Genomic DNA, 18775 nt, shown 5'->3' with positions numbered 1-18775 from the left:
TATTCATTCAGTTATTCTTGATCAGATCACAGTTTCGCTCTCAGTAGAATTATGAATATTGTAGGTAAATATGTTGTTAGTCATACTTACAAACGTAAACAAGGACATATTGAATAAATGTAACAATTAGGCATCGTAATATTTTTTTTGCATCTCACGAGTTGTCGACCCGTTTAAACAAATAAACCTTAAAATTGGTACGGGAAAACTGCGCACAAACAAAGTTGCGTAAAAAAGCTAGCAGATTATAGTTATTAGATTGCTTATCAAGTTCAAATGTTTCCATACATACAATTTACGAATATAAATAGTCATCGTGTACGCCGCGTGACGGAACTGAACGTCATTTGAATTTATCGTAATTACGTTCACGTTTAATTTGTACGAACAGTCGGCACGTGAAGTTATCTCCTTCGTTATATTATCTGTTATAAAATTATCAGCTGTTTGAATTGTTGGCGTTGAGGTAAAATGTATTTGATCCGGACCTAATGCAGATGTAAAGTATATTTTTATAGGAGGTCCTGGGTTCATATAGCCGGGGTAGAACTACAGAGGTATTTTACTAATGGGCCTAATTTGTGTTTTTTTAGTAAACTACATAGTTTATGCCATAAATTCCCACGTCGCAGTCTATCAGTTCCATAGTTTCCAATGAATAATCTGTATTTTTTTGTTTCGGTGCAAATACAGGGACAAGGACACAATATCCCAAATTTCATGGTCGGTGGCACATAGACTGCTTTATAGTTGTTTACAGCGCCATTCCAATAAGGGTAGCGGTGGACGAAAATGACCAATACTGAAAGGAACCTCATGTTCTTATTTAAAAAAAATATAAATATAAGAAAATCAACCCTTGGTGTTGTTTGGCGGAAAATCTATGCTCAACAGGGGGAAATTTACAGACTCTTAGTGTACTAGAAGTGTTATCGATATCAATATATGTTTATCAGACTTGTTTATAACAATATTTATATGCATCTTGTGTCCGTAGCTTAACTTGTCTAGACGTTTTACTGAAAATAGGTTGTAATACACTAGTTCATAGTTCGTCTGCGTCTCACTATAATTTTTGTTTTTATATTAAGGGTTTCGACGTCACGTCGTCATTAATCAAGTATAACTTGAATTGATTACTAGAATCTATAAATTAAATAAAAGTCCCCAGGAAAGTTTCGCAGTTACTTGCATGAAGTAATTTTTTCCGCGACGTTCTATAGGCACGAAGCGAGTATCATTTTATTTGTAAAGATTAATATTTAAATGAAAAGTAACTTATACGTTTTAAGCTGAAAGATATCTTGACAAGATCTTTGATGTACTTTGATCTTTGATGATTTTTTAAGATGTACATACAGATAATAATTTTGTAAACTTTATTTAACTTTATAAAACGATACGAAGTTGTTTTTTTCCGCATCAATCAATAAGTAATGATAATGCTTCTTTATTAAATATATAATGTTGTATAATAACTTATCATTATAAAGATCAACTACCGTTATTGATTAAAGTATTAATGTATATCGTATAGTTATCATTTTTATATATAATATATTTGTGTAAAATAGATATATTAGTTTTATTATAACCATACTTGTCCTATGGCTGTACTTAAGTGTAAAAAACATCAATTAAGCATTCGCTATAGGAAGAGTGATGTCATACACTTACAGTTCCAAGAAGTCCGCAGCACTTGGATTCTTAATAATCAGTAGCAAAGTCAATAAACAAAGCCGAGATGGCCCAGTGGTAAGAACGCGTGAATCTTAACCGATGATCGTAGGTTCAAACCCGGGCAAGCACCACTGAATATTCATGTGCTTAATTTGTGTTTATAATTCATCTCGTGCTTGACGGTGAAGGAAAACATCGTGAGGAAATCTGCACGTGTCTAATTTCATTGAAATTCTGCCACATGTGTATTCTACCAACCCGCATTGGAGCAGCGTGGTGGAATAAGCTCCAAACCTTCTCCTCAAAATGGAGAGGAGGCCTTAGCCCAGCAGTGGGACATTAACAGGCTGTTACTGTAAAGTCAATAAAAAAATTAGTTTCACTGAAACCCAATAATAATAATAAAATGAAACAAACTGATTATATAGAATATCTAACGGATTCATTTTCATAATCGTATCATCTCTCTCGATTGCACCGAAGATCGAGATTGACTCTCGGCAGGTCGTTGACCCAGTTACGTATATATATATATATATATATATATATATATATATTCTATCCGCCGATTTTTCGGTACACATACATGTGTTGGAAGGTGCATGTTGTCTGCATTATGAAATTCGTTCAGACGTTGCCGTGTAAAAGTGATAGTGTGACTAATGGAGCGATTATTTTTTATAGGGCTACCTACGATTTGTATGGAAAACGAACGAACAATCGAAACAATGTTATACATTACGATACTTTTTAAAATTTATCAATAGAAAACCTTTAAGCTCATTTTAAAATGGTCATCCATCATACATAAATTTAGTTTGATAAAAAAGATAAAATATTTTTTCATGATTGGTGTACAAAATCAATTTCGTTTTAATATTTCTTCACTTCAGTATTGACGAGTTAGATCGAGTATGGTATAATTTATTTTTGTTGGAGTATTGAGTAGCGCAAGTGGCAGCCCTACAGTTGCCTCTAATTTATCAATGCAGAACATCGAGGAAGCGCAGTTAGTCTGCAATGAAATCATTTGCATGCAATTTAAAAATGAAGTGGAAGATAAATTCGGTACGTTTTTAATAGCAACAATAACACAGAATGGAAATCAAAAACAGCCACTTATCAAGAGCAACTAGTGTTATCTTTTTTTTTTTTTTTTTTTTTCTCGAGGAGGAAAGGCATTTACGCCTGCCGCCCGGACACGACCGGGACGGGTATGTGGGACTCACGGGGCAGAAGGCCATCGTCCTACCCACTAAAACCTCCTCGTTTCCTTCTCACCGCATGGTGGCGGGGTTACGGGAACGCGTTAGCACACCACCGCGACCCCACCTGCGGCCCCACCTGCGGCCGTCGCTTTGGGTGAGCGACCCACCTGTTGTTTTTTATTGAGGTTTTCTCCTCTCGACCCGGCCGGTGAAGGCAAGGCCCTCGGTCCCACCACAGGCTGGCGCCTGGATGGACGGCAGCCCGAAAGGACTCCGGAGACCAACTCCTCCTCTCTCTCTCCGGCGGCCCAAAAGGACCCCGGAGTCCTCCTATTTGCCACGGAGCCGCTCGCTGGTCAACTCTGCGCAACAGAGAAGTCCCAGGAGCGGCCCGCGACACTTCCGCCGCGTCAGTCTCAGCCGCGATCGATAAGCATTCCGGAAAAACATCGGATTGCTGGTCGACCCCGTTGCCCAGGGTGCACCACGTGGAGGTGACTGACATGCACCTCAACTAGTGTTATCCTTTTTTTTTTTTTTTTTTTTTTTCGAGGAGGAAAGGCATTTACGCCTGCCGCCCGGACACGACCGGGACGGGTATGTGGGACTCACGGGGCAGAAGGCCATCGTCCTACCCACTAAAACCTCCTCGTTTCCTTCTCACCGCATGGTGGCGGGGTTACGGGAACGCGTTAGCACACCACCGCGACCCCGCCTGCGGCCGTCGCTTTGGGTGAGCGACCCACCTGTTGTTTTTTATTGAGGTTTTCTCCTCTCGACCCGGCCGGTGAAGGCGAGGCCCTCGGTCCCACCACAGGCTGGCGCCTGGATGGGGAAACGAGTTTGAGAAGGCGGTGACCGAAGTCTGTCCGCCCAGCATCGACACCGAAACTGGACGAACCCGCCTCTCCCTCCTCCTCTACTCCTCTACTCCTGTCTCCGGCAGCCCGAAAGGACTCCGGAGACCAACTCCTCCTCTCTCTCTCCGGCGGCCCAAAAGGACCCCGGAGTCCTCCTATTTGCCACGGAGCCGCTCGCTGGTCAACTCTGCGCAACAGAGAAGTCCCAGGAGCGGCCCGCGACACTTCCGCCGCGTCAGTCTCAGCCGCGATCGACAAGCATTCCGGAAAAACATCGGATTGCTGGTCGACCCCGTTGCCCAGGGTGCACCACGTGGAGGTGACTGACATGCACCCCAACTAGTGTTATCCTCTTTTAACTTAAGATATCTGTGGTAAGTAAATGCAGGATAGATAATAAAGTAGAATTCTTGACGTTTAATTATCTATAATTATTGCCTATTTATTGCGTACACCGATCATCGCGCTGCTGTGGATTTACAAACATCGAGGTGGTGACGATAGAATTTTGAATTCTAGCGTGATGGCCAGTGGTGAATTTCAGCAGCCCCGTGATATATACAAATAAATGAAATGCTATATGTATTATGGTATATTAAGTGTTCCCCGTAATGTAGTTACAAACACACTAGGTATATATACAACTGACGCATCTAATTTACAGCAACATAGAATGTTATGGTTCAGTACTTATTTTATACTAAACCCTTTGTATTCGATGAGTAGTTTTCAAGGGAAATAGTTTTGAACTTTGAAACTTGTAAAGAGAGATTGTATTAAGGAAATTCTTGGAGGTATCTAGTGGTAGTTTATTTATGTACATTACTGTTATGGCACTATACATGATTGGGTTCAGTTTAGGTATAATGAATTCGCCATTTATAATATGTTGTGGTATTCATGTAAAAGTTAAATGATCAACTGCAGATAAAATACATAACGGATGTAACATTTTATAACCTGTACATATAATTGGCGTTATTGATAATAATTTAACTGCTTATATTTCATGGAATGTCTAAAAGTAGAGGTGATGACTTACTTTCAGTCAGCGATGAATTCGGGACTAGAAGGGGTTCTCAATACCTGGTAATCTCTCCTAGAGAATGGAGACCTGCGTAGGCAGGCCGTCCGTCAGAGCGTCACGGTAGCATGCGCAAGCGATCCCGTGGCGCTCCTTGTTAAGACGGAAAGGGTACCACTGGTTTTTTAGTGGGTGTTCCGATTCCGTGGGGGAAACGCGTAATGCGTTTTTCCAGCGTGAAAAAAAAACAAGTCAGCAATGAATTTAGGTTGTAAAACAATACAACGGTTTTCTTGTATTAATATTTTACACAATCGTAATGATCATTGACACATAGTTGATTAAGAGCAAAAGTATGTAATGTAGCTCACACGATCGGTCCGAGTACACGAGTTTAACTGACCATGTATGTATGTATGCATGCATACATTTATGTATAAAGTGATTTGTTTTGTTCCTGGAAATATGTATTTAGTCATACTTCGTTTTAGTATTAAGCGAGTGATAAATGTCCATTTTGTATCGAAAATATCTGTTTTTGGTGTTTTTTGTTACGGATCTTTTTACCTCTCGATTTGAGCTAATTTCAAACATTTAAGAGAAAGTGTGGTGCGTATTTTGATATAATTATTGCAATTTAATTTGTAAATAAGTAAAATAATTCCATGTTTGAATATGATTAATATTTAAACTTGTGTGAACGATGATAGTGTTTAAAATTGTAGAAGATAAATATTTCTCGTAATTTTTTGTATTAAGTATCGGGTATATAATGTATTTAATAAATTGCATCGAGTTAGCACTGTTTTTTATGTAGTGTTTATATATATTTAAGATATTGTCACAGAACAATAAAAATATATATAATGATTGCTTTTTTTACTGTTGGTTTTATGCACACAAAAATCTCGAGAAAGCCTATACGAGTCTGATGAGATAACGTGTAATGTTTCCACCAGCCGGCATTAGACCAACGAGGTGGAATAAGATTGAAACTTTTTTTCACTTTAAAAGAACCAATATTTGTCATATTTGCCCAACTGTGAGCTGGTAATGATGATGTGATAAGTTATATGTGAAACTGCTTAACGATAAATAGTTCTATAGAATTGCACGGTGTTATTTTTATAAATCTTTTATTTTCCGAACACTGACTCAAAGGTTTTTATCTCTCTTTGTTATTCGACGACCGTTGCATCCAGGAAGAATTGATTCGATTGAAAAAGTGTTCACAAATAGCTCGTTAACTTACTTTTGAAGTGCCGCGTGCAATTTGCCGAAGAATAATAGCGCTTATATTCAATAAAGTAATTACTTTTATTGCAATAGTTGACTGTTATCATGCACTCAAATTAATGTTTTTTTTTTATGAAATAAACCTAAATTTAAGGAAATGTTGTAGTGTTTCTTTTAAACCGTTTATCATGAATAAAAATGGACCAATATACATAGTTATCGGTTTCTTTCGTCCTTAATCTCTTGGGAGCTATACACTGTGAACACTGATTAGATTACAAGCGTAATCGATGGTAAACACGCAGTCGAACCTGAAGAAAAAGGCTTGTATTTTGTATACTTTAAATATTGGCAACTCGTCATCACATCAGACGAAACTGTGTAACCGCAGTTACATTCGAATAAAACGAAATGAAATAGCTAGTAGGTATTGTCTACGCCATCGTTATTCGAAGCTCGAGGAATAAAGGATGTGAAAGATCGATTCCTGAAAGAGTGCACATAAACTATGTACGTAAATACAGACAGAGGGCGTTGATGTAAACAGTCTTCCAGTTAATAAGTTCTCAAGCGAAAATAAATCGTAATGACCAAGATTTAGAGTTCGTTTTCGTGTTTAGCGTTTGTTAACTTTGTTGCTAAACATTGAGAAGCAGTATTATGTATTTTAAAACTAAAGTGTTAATTAAATGAGGATTTTAAAGCTTACGTTACTCGTACTTTCGTCTTTCATTTAAAGTTGATTTCTAACTAACTTATACATAGTAATTCTGGTTAGCGTAAAAAATTATGGTATGTTACACCAACAAAGTAATTTATCCAATTACGTACAAACTTGTTATTTATCTTAAGGTCATCACAATTTTGTTTTTAATTAATAATAAATGACGTTTCTTATTTTTTTTAATCACATCCATAAAAAATACATTTAAATCCAATTTGCATATCCATAAAAACTTTGACAATATTCAATAAAATCGTTTTGATTTCTATCTCGTACATAAACTGAGGAGAGGAACTCGGCGAGATTATATATTTATTAACAAACAATCGAGCAACCCAGACACGTAATATATCATGTGCAGATAGATAGACATTAGGGCACTGCGCTATGCAAATTGTGCTCCTGCAACACTGAATTCAAATCGTATAAAAGATTTGTTTTACGGTCTCGTAGTTTTAAAGTGACTTGCGTCTACATAAACGTATGAAAATTAGAATTATAAACTAAGTACAGAACTAAAATTTAAAAAATTGTATTAAATCTATATGAGGAGATTAGGCGTTAGATGAACTTATGTTTTTTGAATTTATGAAGTGATGCTTCTTGAACGTCGTACTTGAATGCAAAAAGTAGTTCCTTTAGAAAACATAATTATTTGTGCGTATTTGAAGACCTTTATTATTATTGATATTTGTTCATTTTCATGCAGGATGTTTATATTATTTGAAATCATTAAAAATATATTCCGAATAGGTGGCTACTATTTGTAAATACTTGTTATTTATATTTTTTTACTGGTGGTAGGGCTTTGTGCAAGCTCGTCTGGGTAGGTACCACCCACTCATCAGATATTCTACCGCAAAACAGCAATACTTGATATTGTTGTGTTCCGGTTTGAAGGGTGAGTGAGCCAGTGTAATTACAGGCACAAGGGACATAAAATCTTAGTTCCCAAGGTTGGTGGCGCATTGGATATGTAAGCGATGGTTGACATTTCTTACAATGCCAATGTCTAAGAGCGTTGGTGACCACTTACCATCAGGTGGCCCATATGCTCGTCCGCCTTCCTATTCTATAAAAAAAAAAAAAATTTCTACATGATATCGAGTTAGTAAATAGATCAAACTAATTACTACATGCGCGATCAAAGTTAGCCGGTCAGAAATCGCGCAGAACCGAACTGTTTGGTTACGTTTTTATATAGGTATTTTATTTTAAATTTAGTGAGTAACGCTAACGACCGCCTTTTGCATTTGTAATATTATTAAGATAAGTCAAACTTGTTTATATATAGAAAAAAAAAACAGGTGAAACACTCATACGGAAAGTTAGTCGAACATTTTTAGATTTGTAACGATTAATTAGAAAGCGCACGTGTACCGAATATTTTTAGACGTTTCCTGGATCATTGAAGACAGATTTAGTATTTGTTTGATCGTAATGAGTCGACTTTAAATAAATCTTATGTCTTGGGTACCGTTTGTTCTTAATGTATTCAAATATATATTTTACTATACTATATTAGTGAAACATTAATAGATAAGGTTTATTACGCAATACAAAAATATGTGGTGATGAAAGGGCGTGGAGTTCGTATTTTTTGATTTCTATACATGATTTTTATATTGTTAATTTTATATGTATTTCGTTGTATTGAGTTTTTTTCGGCCGATTCGTCTCAATAGAATCGAGATTAGACGATTATGAAGTTATTTTGTGAGTCTAATTGAATAAAAAATATTTTGATTTTATAATGATTTTTCATTACTTTACATTTATAATACATATTAATGAGGTTTATTCAATGAAAAAATGAATACGAAATCTGCGAATATGCGATGTATTTATTTTTAGTTTTCAATGTTATCATCGCCTCGTCCTCGCGTTGTGTTTAAATATGAAACGTGCGAAAGTTTTATTTATATACATTTATTTATTTATTTATAGATCGTCGTATTTTTGTTTGATTTATATCGGTGAGAAGTTATTATATATATATTATGCTGGTATGGTTATTGAAGTTGAATAATAATTGGCATTTCATGTGCCGACGGTTACGAAAATGTCATGAAGTAATGTGCACGAGTGACATAAAACTTTACGTCATATAACAAATGTCTTTTAGAATAATAATAATATCCTGGGACATTATTCACACACGGCCATCTGATCCCAAGCTAAGCAATGCTTGTACTATGGAAACCACACAACTGATATACTACATATACTACTTTTTGTAAATACATACGTATATACATAATTACACCCAGACTCAGGACAAACAGACATGTTCATGCACACAAATGTCTGTCCTGTGTGGGAATCGAACCCACAACCTTCGACGTGAAAGGCAAGTGTCTACCAACCACGCCAACCGGCCCGTCAAATAAGCTCGTAACGAATCTTTTTTTCTTTTTTGCCAGGAGTTGAAGGTCTTTTAACCATGCGACATTCCAATAAATAAAATGCTTTTGACAAAATATCTTACGAAACATCATATAAAAAATCGCCTTATTATTAAATTATCTTAAAAATCTCTGTTCCGTCGGTGGAAACGATCCCATTTTGCCAGTCGTACAACTTAATTGCAAGTTTATAATTTATCGGTGTTTGTTAGTCGGTTGTCGTATTACAAATATGTTAATAACTACGATACATTTCATTTATATTTAACACGTGCTATATATTTTAAATACTGGTTTGAATTTGATATTATGTATTAAAATTGAGGTACTATATTATTGGTATATATTTCACAATAATTTAAAGAAGCTTCTGTAGAAAGATGAATTCTAGACTAGAAAGAGTTCCATATGTTGGTAACGTCCTTTTTTTTCGCCGTCTTGAAACGGTAGACAGTACCTACGTGGCTGTTCTCGACTTCTGCACATTATACATACTACATTTAATGCGAAGTTCAGCTCGAAATTATTAGACAGTGGCTGCTGAGTCCGGTGAAAAGTCCGCTTGGAATTTCATTTCAGTAGACTTTTCCAGGCTGTATATATAGATTAAGAAAGAGTAAGAAAGGTTATCAAAATATTAGTATTACGCAAATATAAACTATTGGTCAGACAGAATAACCGCACTGACAAAATATAATAGACGTCTAGTGTACATATGAATACATGATATACGCTTATGATATTTGTAAAATAAGAAAAAACAAAATATTTTTAATATAAATAACTATTCATTATTCAAATCTATAAGTGCTACTTGCCATTCAACGCGTTCAATATAAACAAATATAGTTTAATGGTTTAATGTATGCACGAATTCTTAGCGTATGTATTAAATGAAATTGTTACAAAACTAGTTTTTAATTCGCAATGCAACGAAGGAAAGTCCGTCGTTCGTTTTGGCCAGTTCGCGATGTCAATTTACCGAGAAACTGGTTTTTATTTTGCATTAAACACAATAGATTAGAAAGCTGCGGTCGATTTCGAAACAACAAAGCCGTCCAGTAACTATGTTTCATAAAAAACTATATCGATAACTCAGGATTGCCTTCCACTGCATATAATTGTATTTATCGCTGCGAGGTATCCGAGATACGAAAATTAAAAATAAAGTAAGTCGGGACGTTTGGAAATTATTTACCTTCGATTCAGGGTCAGGTTGGTATTCAGCGCTCGTAACACAAAAAACCGTAACCGTAACAGCCTGTGAATGTCCCACTGCTGGGCTAAAGGCATCCTCTCCACTTTTTGAGGAGAAGGTTTGGAGCTTATTCCACCACGCTGCTCCAATGCGGGTTGGTGGACTTCACATGTGGCAGAATTTCATTGAAATTAGACACATGCAGGTTTCCTCACGATGTTTTCCTTCACCGTAAAGCACAAGATGAATTATTATCACAAAGTAAGCACATGAAAATTCAGTGGTGCTTACCCGGGTTTGAACCCACGATCATCGGTTAAGATTCACGCGTTCTTACCACTGGGCCATCTCGGTAACACAAACTTTCGCCTAATTCATATCTCATCGTTAGCCACAGCCGTCGGACAGCTCAGTTCTACTCTGACGACAACTTCACCACATTAACGTACGCACGTTTTATGGCAATTTCCGTAATGGTTCAAGTAAGCGTTAAAGCCTGTGGCTAGGACTGGGAACAGCAGTATTCTAAGACTTAAATTCTGATCGATCATGATCGAACCAGCTACTTTCATATATTATATTGTATTTCATCACTCGATACTATTAATATATATTTATGCATATAAGATATCATTTGCACTTGAACCAAACGCTTATGTAATTATTTACATTGCAAAGTTTATTTTATATATTTGTTTTGTTACTATGTAGTTATTTACAATTCCGGTAAGAACCGGAAAATTACTACAATCCTGAATGCGATGATGATATATCATTTGACTATCATATTTTGTTTGTTATTTAGTGTTTATTTAATTAAATAATCATAAACTTGCATCGGTGTATTGAAGTGGAATTAGCTTTAAAACTTTTCATTACGAGGATAAGAAATCTTTGTCCAGGTGTGAAACAATTACAGGCTAATACTATAATTTTTTTAATTTTAAATTTGTATAAAAATATGGAGATTGAAAATTAAAAATACGTATATGCGTATATGCGTTTAATAAGGAATTTATTACACGCATGCATTATGCGTATATGCGTTTAATAAGGAATTTATTACACGGAAATTTTATTACACGCATGTGGTCCATTTTTTGCATCTATAGATGTAGTTTGAAAACCGGATAAGTGACAATGATCCTGGAAAAATCCACAAATGTGAAGTGACGAGTAATCCATTTATAGCTAGTTTATATATATTGTACGCAGTCATCTGCCGTGTCGATATTATAATGCAATTTATGTTGTCGTTATAAACAAAAATGCTGTTGAACTAGGTTAACTTTAAAGCCATACTACAGCTAACGCCCTCTCGCGGTGAATAGATGAATTTATTATAATTATGTGTTTAGAATATTTCTGTATTTTTTGTATTCTTAAAAATAAAAATATGTAGGTATATATTATATGTTATTGATTTTTTTTCAGTTGTATTTAAAAATAATATTAAAGTTAACAACTAGGCATAATTACTTCTCGATGTTGCTACTACTCGCTAGATGGCACTGTAAACATATATGTTGGTTAAAATAACGTTTTTATTTTATTGAAAATATTATTTACAAATTGTAAATGAGTCGAGATGGTTCAGTGGTTAGAATACGTCGATCTTAACGGAAGACTGTGGGTCCGAGCCTAGGCAAGTGCGACTGGATTTTCATTTGCTCAATTTGTATTTATGATTCATCTTGTGCTTGCCGGAAAAGCAAAACATCGTTATCTCCAACAACAGTTGCATATGTCAGATGATACATGTGCATGCATCAACCCTTTTCGGAGCAGCGTGGTGGAATAAGCTCTAAAACCTTCTCCTCAAAAAGGTAGAAGAGGCCTTAGCCCAGCAGTGGGACATTCACAGGCTGTTACTGCACTGTACTAACTGATTCAACCGAATATTTTAATTTATGAAACTTACTTAACGGTGTTATCATAAACATTACTAAAATTATTACTTAAATGTAGCTTACATCGGACTGCATTGTTCTGAATCTATGCTACACTTTATCTTAATATTATCATAAAAAATAACTTTATCCACTCGTTTATCGCGAATTATTAGTAACCCCCAGGCTGTCTGGCTATTATATACATAATTATAAACAATATAGAAACATAATAAAATTATTCAAATTAAAACAGTCATTAAAAACTGCCATTCGTCATTATAATCGTAAAAATGTATATGTATTCCAATCGCACTTTCTCTCCGACATTGACGATATTTGTATGTATCTAATAGAAAATGTTTTGCACGGAACATGTTCGCGATATATGTATCGATTTGAATTTTAAAAAACGTTTCATATTCGAATTGACTCAATACTTGTTTAATATCTATATTCGTTTAGAATCGTTAATCGTTTTAGAATCTCTGGATAGTTAATATATATATATATATGTAATTAAATGGTGGACAGCCTCGTGTATCCGTAACCTAGACTTCAGGCTTATCACCCACGCTTGAACTAATTTGTACGAACCAAAAGCCGAGCCATACTAATGCACGGTCTCGCTAATTGTATATGCAAGTAGGCCGACGATCACTTAATTGTGCTTAGGCCATTGTATACTCACCGCATTGTATTAAGTCCAAATGAAAGTGAACCTTGTGTTTTAGATGATAGGGCTTAATTTTGATCTTAACATGTCGCTTTGACGTGCCGTTTAGAATAGCTTACGTTCAAACTAGTGGTTTTTATTGGATTTGTTCGTGTAAGTATATATATTCAAACTTCATTAGTAGCCGTATGCTGTATGGTAAAACTTAATTTAGTATACTAATTAAAGTGATATTTGTAGCACAAGCAACTTCTATTTATTTTTCATATAAACTTGATGCCTATGTATGTACGTTATAATATTATGGCTAAACTAACACAATCTTCAATTGTTCAAAATAAATGCAATAAAATTAAATATATAAAATGTTTTGATTCGACTAAGTTTAACTCCTACACTAAAAAAATATATCTGATAATTTGTTTACCTGTGAGTCCAAGTAAAGGTCAGAGCGCGTTTGTATTCTATTCATTATTTTTTTTACTCGTATTTCGTTTTTTATTGGATAAAAGCTTTCTATTAAACTGAAATCAAATTTCCTGCCGTGGAAAAATATTTTTCTAGTACTTTATGATTTTGTACACAAGTCTTACTGCTAATTGTTATTGAAAATAGTGTAAAGGATTTTTTTTGTTCAATTTTTATTAAATTTCTCCACAGACATGAGTTCGTGCCTTGGATTATATTTCGTTATTTAATTTGTACTAAAAGTTTTCTCTGGTTGAAAAATAACAAAATCTAATTAAAAATTGCATTGTATGCAAACTGTATACTTTATACAGTTTATTATATTACTGTAAATAATAAATTATACCTGCAGTCTATAGCTGCTTATTTGTTATTAGTGAAAGTTTTAATTGGTTAGTTTATAAAAAAATCCATACAAATATATAAGTTTTTATGAACAAAAGGCTTAATTATAAATAATTGTTAAATAATGAGAAAAAACGAGTATCGAGATCATGCGCCGCAATAGCGGTTCACTGTTACATGCGCCGGCGCAGCCTGCGCTGACTCACTCGTTGCGTGGTTCCAGTGTTGTGTTGTGAGATGAAGGAAAAATATAAGTACATTCAAATATATATTTTGAACGTTCATTCAACATATTTCAATTCAATGTTTTATTAAATCAATTAAAAACATTCTATTAAATCTAAATCTTCTTGATGAAAGTTAAGTAATTTAAAGTTATTCATATCTGGATTGGTTTTGTGATGTTAATGCCGCGTTATTCGGTTATTTAATAACACAGTAATAATATAAAAATAAAGGCAATCAGTTAATTTTATTTTTAAAGAAATTTCAAATGAAGATACTTGGCCCTAGGGTCCAACTCAACGACGCATTTTTATAAAAAAAAAATGAAAGGCTACCCATTTTTAAATTTCAAGCGAACAAATAATAGGTTTAGTAGTAAATTATATATAAAAAAACCCTTTTTAATAAACGTAGCACAACTTGAAAAATATGTTTTTATTCAATTTAAAATTCACTTGCAAGATTTTTCCCAGTCATAATAACAGCTGAAGCAATATAAAATCTTATAAAATATATTTATTTCACATACATATTGGTGTTTATTTATTAAAGAGAAATAGTGTAAAACGTCTCGCACGGAATCGTATAATGGAAACATGTGTAAAATCACGGCCGTGTGACGTCGACCCACTTATCAACCTGCGTTAATAATATCTTGCTTGAAAATTTGTATAATTATTTTAACTACTTACAATTTTTAAACATATAAACTAACACATGTAACTATGGACATATGTTTGAAATTGTCAATTATATGTCTTTATTACATATAAAAATCATATTTAAAAATTAGAAGCATTTATGACACGGTGTTGGCGTAGAGAAGCGAAAATGCCAGTGTGATGATCAGACGACTTAGAAAAATGGCAGGTGCTCATTGGCAGCGATTAGCACAGGATTGGGAGAATTGTTGCGTCGGCGAGGAGGCCTATGTCCAGCTGTGGATTAATGTGAGCTGAATAAGATGATGACGATAATTTATGACACTTAGCTGTATATAAACTTTTCACTAGCTGTTTTCGGTGTCTAATCACGAGATCAGAATCCATATGCCATCATAGTATGGAATTAAATATATAGCAAACGACCCGTTATGCTTGCCTTGTTAACCTTCGACTGAGATAACGCCCGTAACGCAGTTGACAGTTGAGATGTTATAATTACAATTTAAATTGAAATTATTCGTGATTAAAGTGTTGCCACATGTAAATTAAGATCACACAATAATAATAATAAGGAAGCAGGTATATATTTTATATTAGTACAGCCAAAAGAATTGTATGTATGATGACGTACAATGATGTTATTATGTTTATGTGCAATACATACATTATCGTTTAAAGGCTGTCATGGCATTTAAGACGAAGTAAATCGTATAAAATATAAACTATAAGGGTCCGTTCACACAGACCGGCTCGGAGAGCATCGGCCTGCTTTTTTCTTTTCACACAGACCGGGTCGTATACGCTTGGAATTGGCCGGAGCGGAGCCGCCAACTATTTCACATCGACCGGCTGGAAGAGATCTGAAAGCGGGTGCGAGCGAGAAAGAGCACGCAAGCGGAGCCGGTCGGCTCCTTTTATTACTTCACACGAAGCGCGTTCAGGCATTTTTAATGACAAAAAAGGTGCAAATGCAAAAATAAACTTTACTACAATCACTCAAAACACTGTTTCCAACGTGATAAAAATCTGCTCTCCTCTCCGAGCCGGTCTGTGTGAACGGACCCTAAATGTGTATAAAATAAGATTAAATTTTTTTATTGATTGATACTTTGACCTCGGAGTTTTAAATGAGGTTATAACTAATATAACCATAGAAAGCTGAAAAGAACAAAATATATTATATAGATCAATCAATACCGCAAGATACAGCTAGATTGTTTAATGTTTTATACTTTATGACATTGCTAGGAAACAAATTTTCTCTTGCACATAAGATAGAGTACATTCCAATTACAATGATTCTGTCATGCAAATTTAAACCTTATACCGTTAGCATAGATAATAACTGGAAAGTATAGAATACGTCAGTTTGCGGTACTTCCGTGCCAACTGTTTTAAAATAATCCTAAACGAGGATACCTTACTACGCTTGTTCCCATCCTTTTATTACGAACTCATTCATTGTAAAGTGCATACAAAACTAATATCAAGCAAATGTCATCTTTACTTATATACATATAAGCTCCTATGTTTGAAAACTGAATTATTACCTTAAATACTACTCGTAACGGGCAAAAATGAGTCTTGAATATATAGCGTTAAAGATTTGTTATCCCTGAAAGGTTTTTGTACCACTTTCTATCACTGTCGGTCATAATATCTGCCTTTCATATGTGGTTAAGTTGAAGGTATTCTCATGGGTTGCAAGTTTGTTAACCTAGGAACAATTATTTCAACCTCGCCTGCTCTACGTATTATATGAAAGTTATCTTTTCAAATGAGTATGAGAAACTGGCTGGTTGTCTAATCCCCAAAAAAGTATATTACTATTATTTGTATTTTGGAGAAAGATGAAGACTTATCTTAATAAGGATGGAACTATATACGATGGACTTATATAGGATGGAAAGTTAAAAATATTTTGAGCGAGATTCAATGACTACTATACCGTCTATACATACAAAAACAACGAATTTAAGTGACTACTAAAATTTTATTATCAAAAAACTGCTGCACAGCTGGAACTATATGCCCTCTATGTTAAAGGCACAGACAGGTGCGTTCGTGACATCTGATACGATTAAAATGCAAATGGAAACTACTTTTTGAATTTTTTACTGAACCATTTGATTTAGTAAAAAGTAGTTATTTTATACTAGCATTTCGTTCGTTCACATATGGCGCTAAAGTCACGTTGTGGTAATTTAATTTTTTTTGTTATAGACATGTCAAAGTTTTTATTTCAAAGAAAAATGCGACCATTTGCGAATTGATTTTTCAGCTTATCTCCACGTCATGTGAACACTTTTCTTTCTTACCCCCTTTCCCCCCGAAGGCTGATAACCGGGTGTGTGAGGCGGCGCGGGCGCAGCCGACCTCAGTCTCCTCTTGTACGTCGAACGCGGCGGACGGTTTGCGGCTCCTAAATTAGGTGTTTTTAACATTCTCAAGTTCTGTGATACATAAATAATAGTGCTTGTGGATTAGTGTAATGTGGCAAAAATTGCAAATTTAAATGTGACGGAAGAAGTTTTTAAACGATACCGCGTCGGTGCCGTTACGTCGCGCTTCGGCGATTCAGTTAATAACTTGTGGATCTACAGTGACTGTGTAATAGTGGTTTTGCTAAGATTTAATATCGTGGAAAGGTCACTTACCTTGATCGAAGGTTTTTTCGTGGTGCTCCTATTGTTCGAGAAGTTTTTTTGCAGTATAGATCTTTGCAGCTTCAGCAATTTTAGGTTTTACGTTTGAAAGTTTAGTGTTGGCAACACGATTGCTTTACTTCCTGTTACTTTTCCCTTGGGAATTCTGTTTGCATATTGGGTTCGGCTGATACTTGACTCATTGCCGATCATACGTGTCGTTGACATTTTCCTAGAATTAATACTTATCGGAATTTGTTTAATCATTACGAAACTCGTTTGTGCGTTATGCATTTTTTATTTCATTGAATTATGAAGGCTCATTACAAGTTTTACATTACATGTTTGGGATTAAAGATTCAAGTCTGGGTTTGTTTCTTAAATCTGTGATAATTATTTTAATATTAGGTTGAGCTTAAAAACTCCATGTCAAATAGGTGACTGCAATTAAAAAAACACGCTTTTTCAACTTTTAGGTTAATAGGAATAGATTTCATTTGACATTGCAGTAATAAATGGAAGTACGGCGAAACTGATACAGCAATTGCTTAAAATTATACTAGCGATTTTAGTAAAATTCTTGGTGACTCATAACCGATCATCTCATCGGAATAATGGATAAGTTTTTTTCTTTATTTTACGGTCGAGAGATTATAATTCGTATCGGAGTGGAGAGGTTTTGTTTCGACCAAGTGAAACGGTGGCAATTGGACCTTGATATCCGGCATTGCAACAGTGGATACAATACTTGTTTTGCTGTTTTTGTACTAGCTGGGAGTTTTAAACATTTTCAGAGGAAATGTATTACAATTTTTGTTTGGGACTCTTATGAATTAGTCGTGTTTCTATTTTAAACTTATTTTAGGTTAACTTAAGTTATTTATATAGTTCATACAGGCGCGTTTAAACGTTTGGGTACTGTAATTATTTATAAAATTACTGGTCTTTCTTGTAAATGAAAAATTAAGTTACGTTAATACGATTCGACACGTACTGCAGTATTTTTCCACAAATAAAAACAGTTGCATCACCTTGCAATAAATACACTTATGTCTACATTCTATTTGAAAAAAATGGTTGCAGTACTTAAAGGAAAAATCCCCAGCGACGTTAGCTTGTCACGAATGTCGCTGGAAACTCTGTCCCAGTTCTCGTACTGGGTTAAACAAGTCGGCTTGACAAGAAAAGTACTATTAAAGGAGTAATTTGTGTTTACAGCTCAGAATGGCAAATAGACGTTCGATGTTATAAGGCTTATAATGGTAATAGCTTTTCTAACATATATCGAAGCTATAATTGCCGACTACGGGCTATACAAATGGTAATATCATTGATAGGTTTTAAATTATTATATACACATCAGTGTTATTAAAACTTTAAAATATATAAAACATCAAAGATTAAAATTAAAATTTAAATAAAGAAACATAAATGAAAATTTAAAACTTGCTGGCCTATTTAAAGAATAAATTGAATATTATTATTATTTTAATCTATTTAAAGTAAAATTTCTAAGATTTATGACGT

At 34.7% G+C, this 18775-nt stretch overlaps 1 protein-coding gene across 6 annotated transcripts in view; it reads left to right on the top strand.

The window, feature by feature from the left end:
* LOC126778434 (serine/threonine-protein kinase MARK2) overlaps positions 1-18775 on the top strand; it is a 132410-nt gene that overhangs the window by 33630 nt on the left and 80005 nt on the right. Inside the window, exon 1 of one of the 6 annotated variants that reach the window (XM_050501954.1) lies at positions 17006-17213. The exons of 4 other annotated variants lie outside the window; for them this stretch is intronic. The gene's annotated coding sequence lies outside the window, so the exon portion shown is untranslated. Of the gene's footprint in view, positions 1-17005; positions 17252-18775 lie in introns of those variants that run through there. One more of the 6 variants, XM_050501953.1, reaches the window with a different exon arrangement.

This window comes from Nymphalis io, chromosome 26 (assembly GCF_905147045.1).
Source record: "Nymphalis io chromosome 26, ilAglIoxx1.1, whole genome shotgun sequence".
NCBI lineage: Eukaryota > Metazoa > Arthropoda > Insecta > Lepidoptera > Nymphalidae > Nymphalis > Nymphalis io.
The sequence above is the reverse complement of the archived record's forward strand: the minus strand, read 5'-3'. Positions and strand labels throughout refer to the sequence as shown.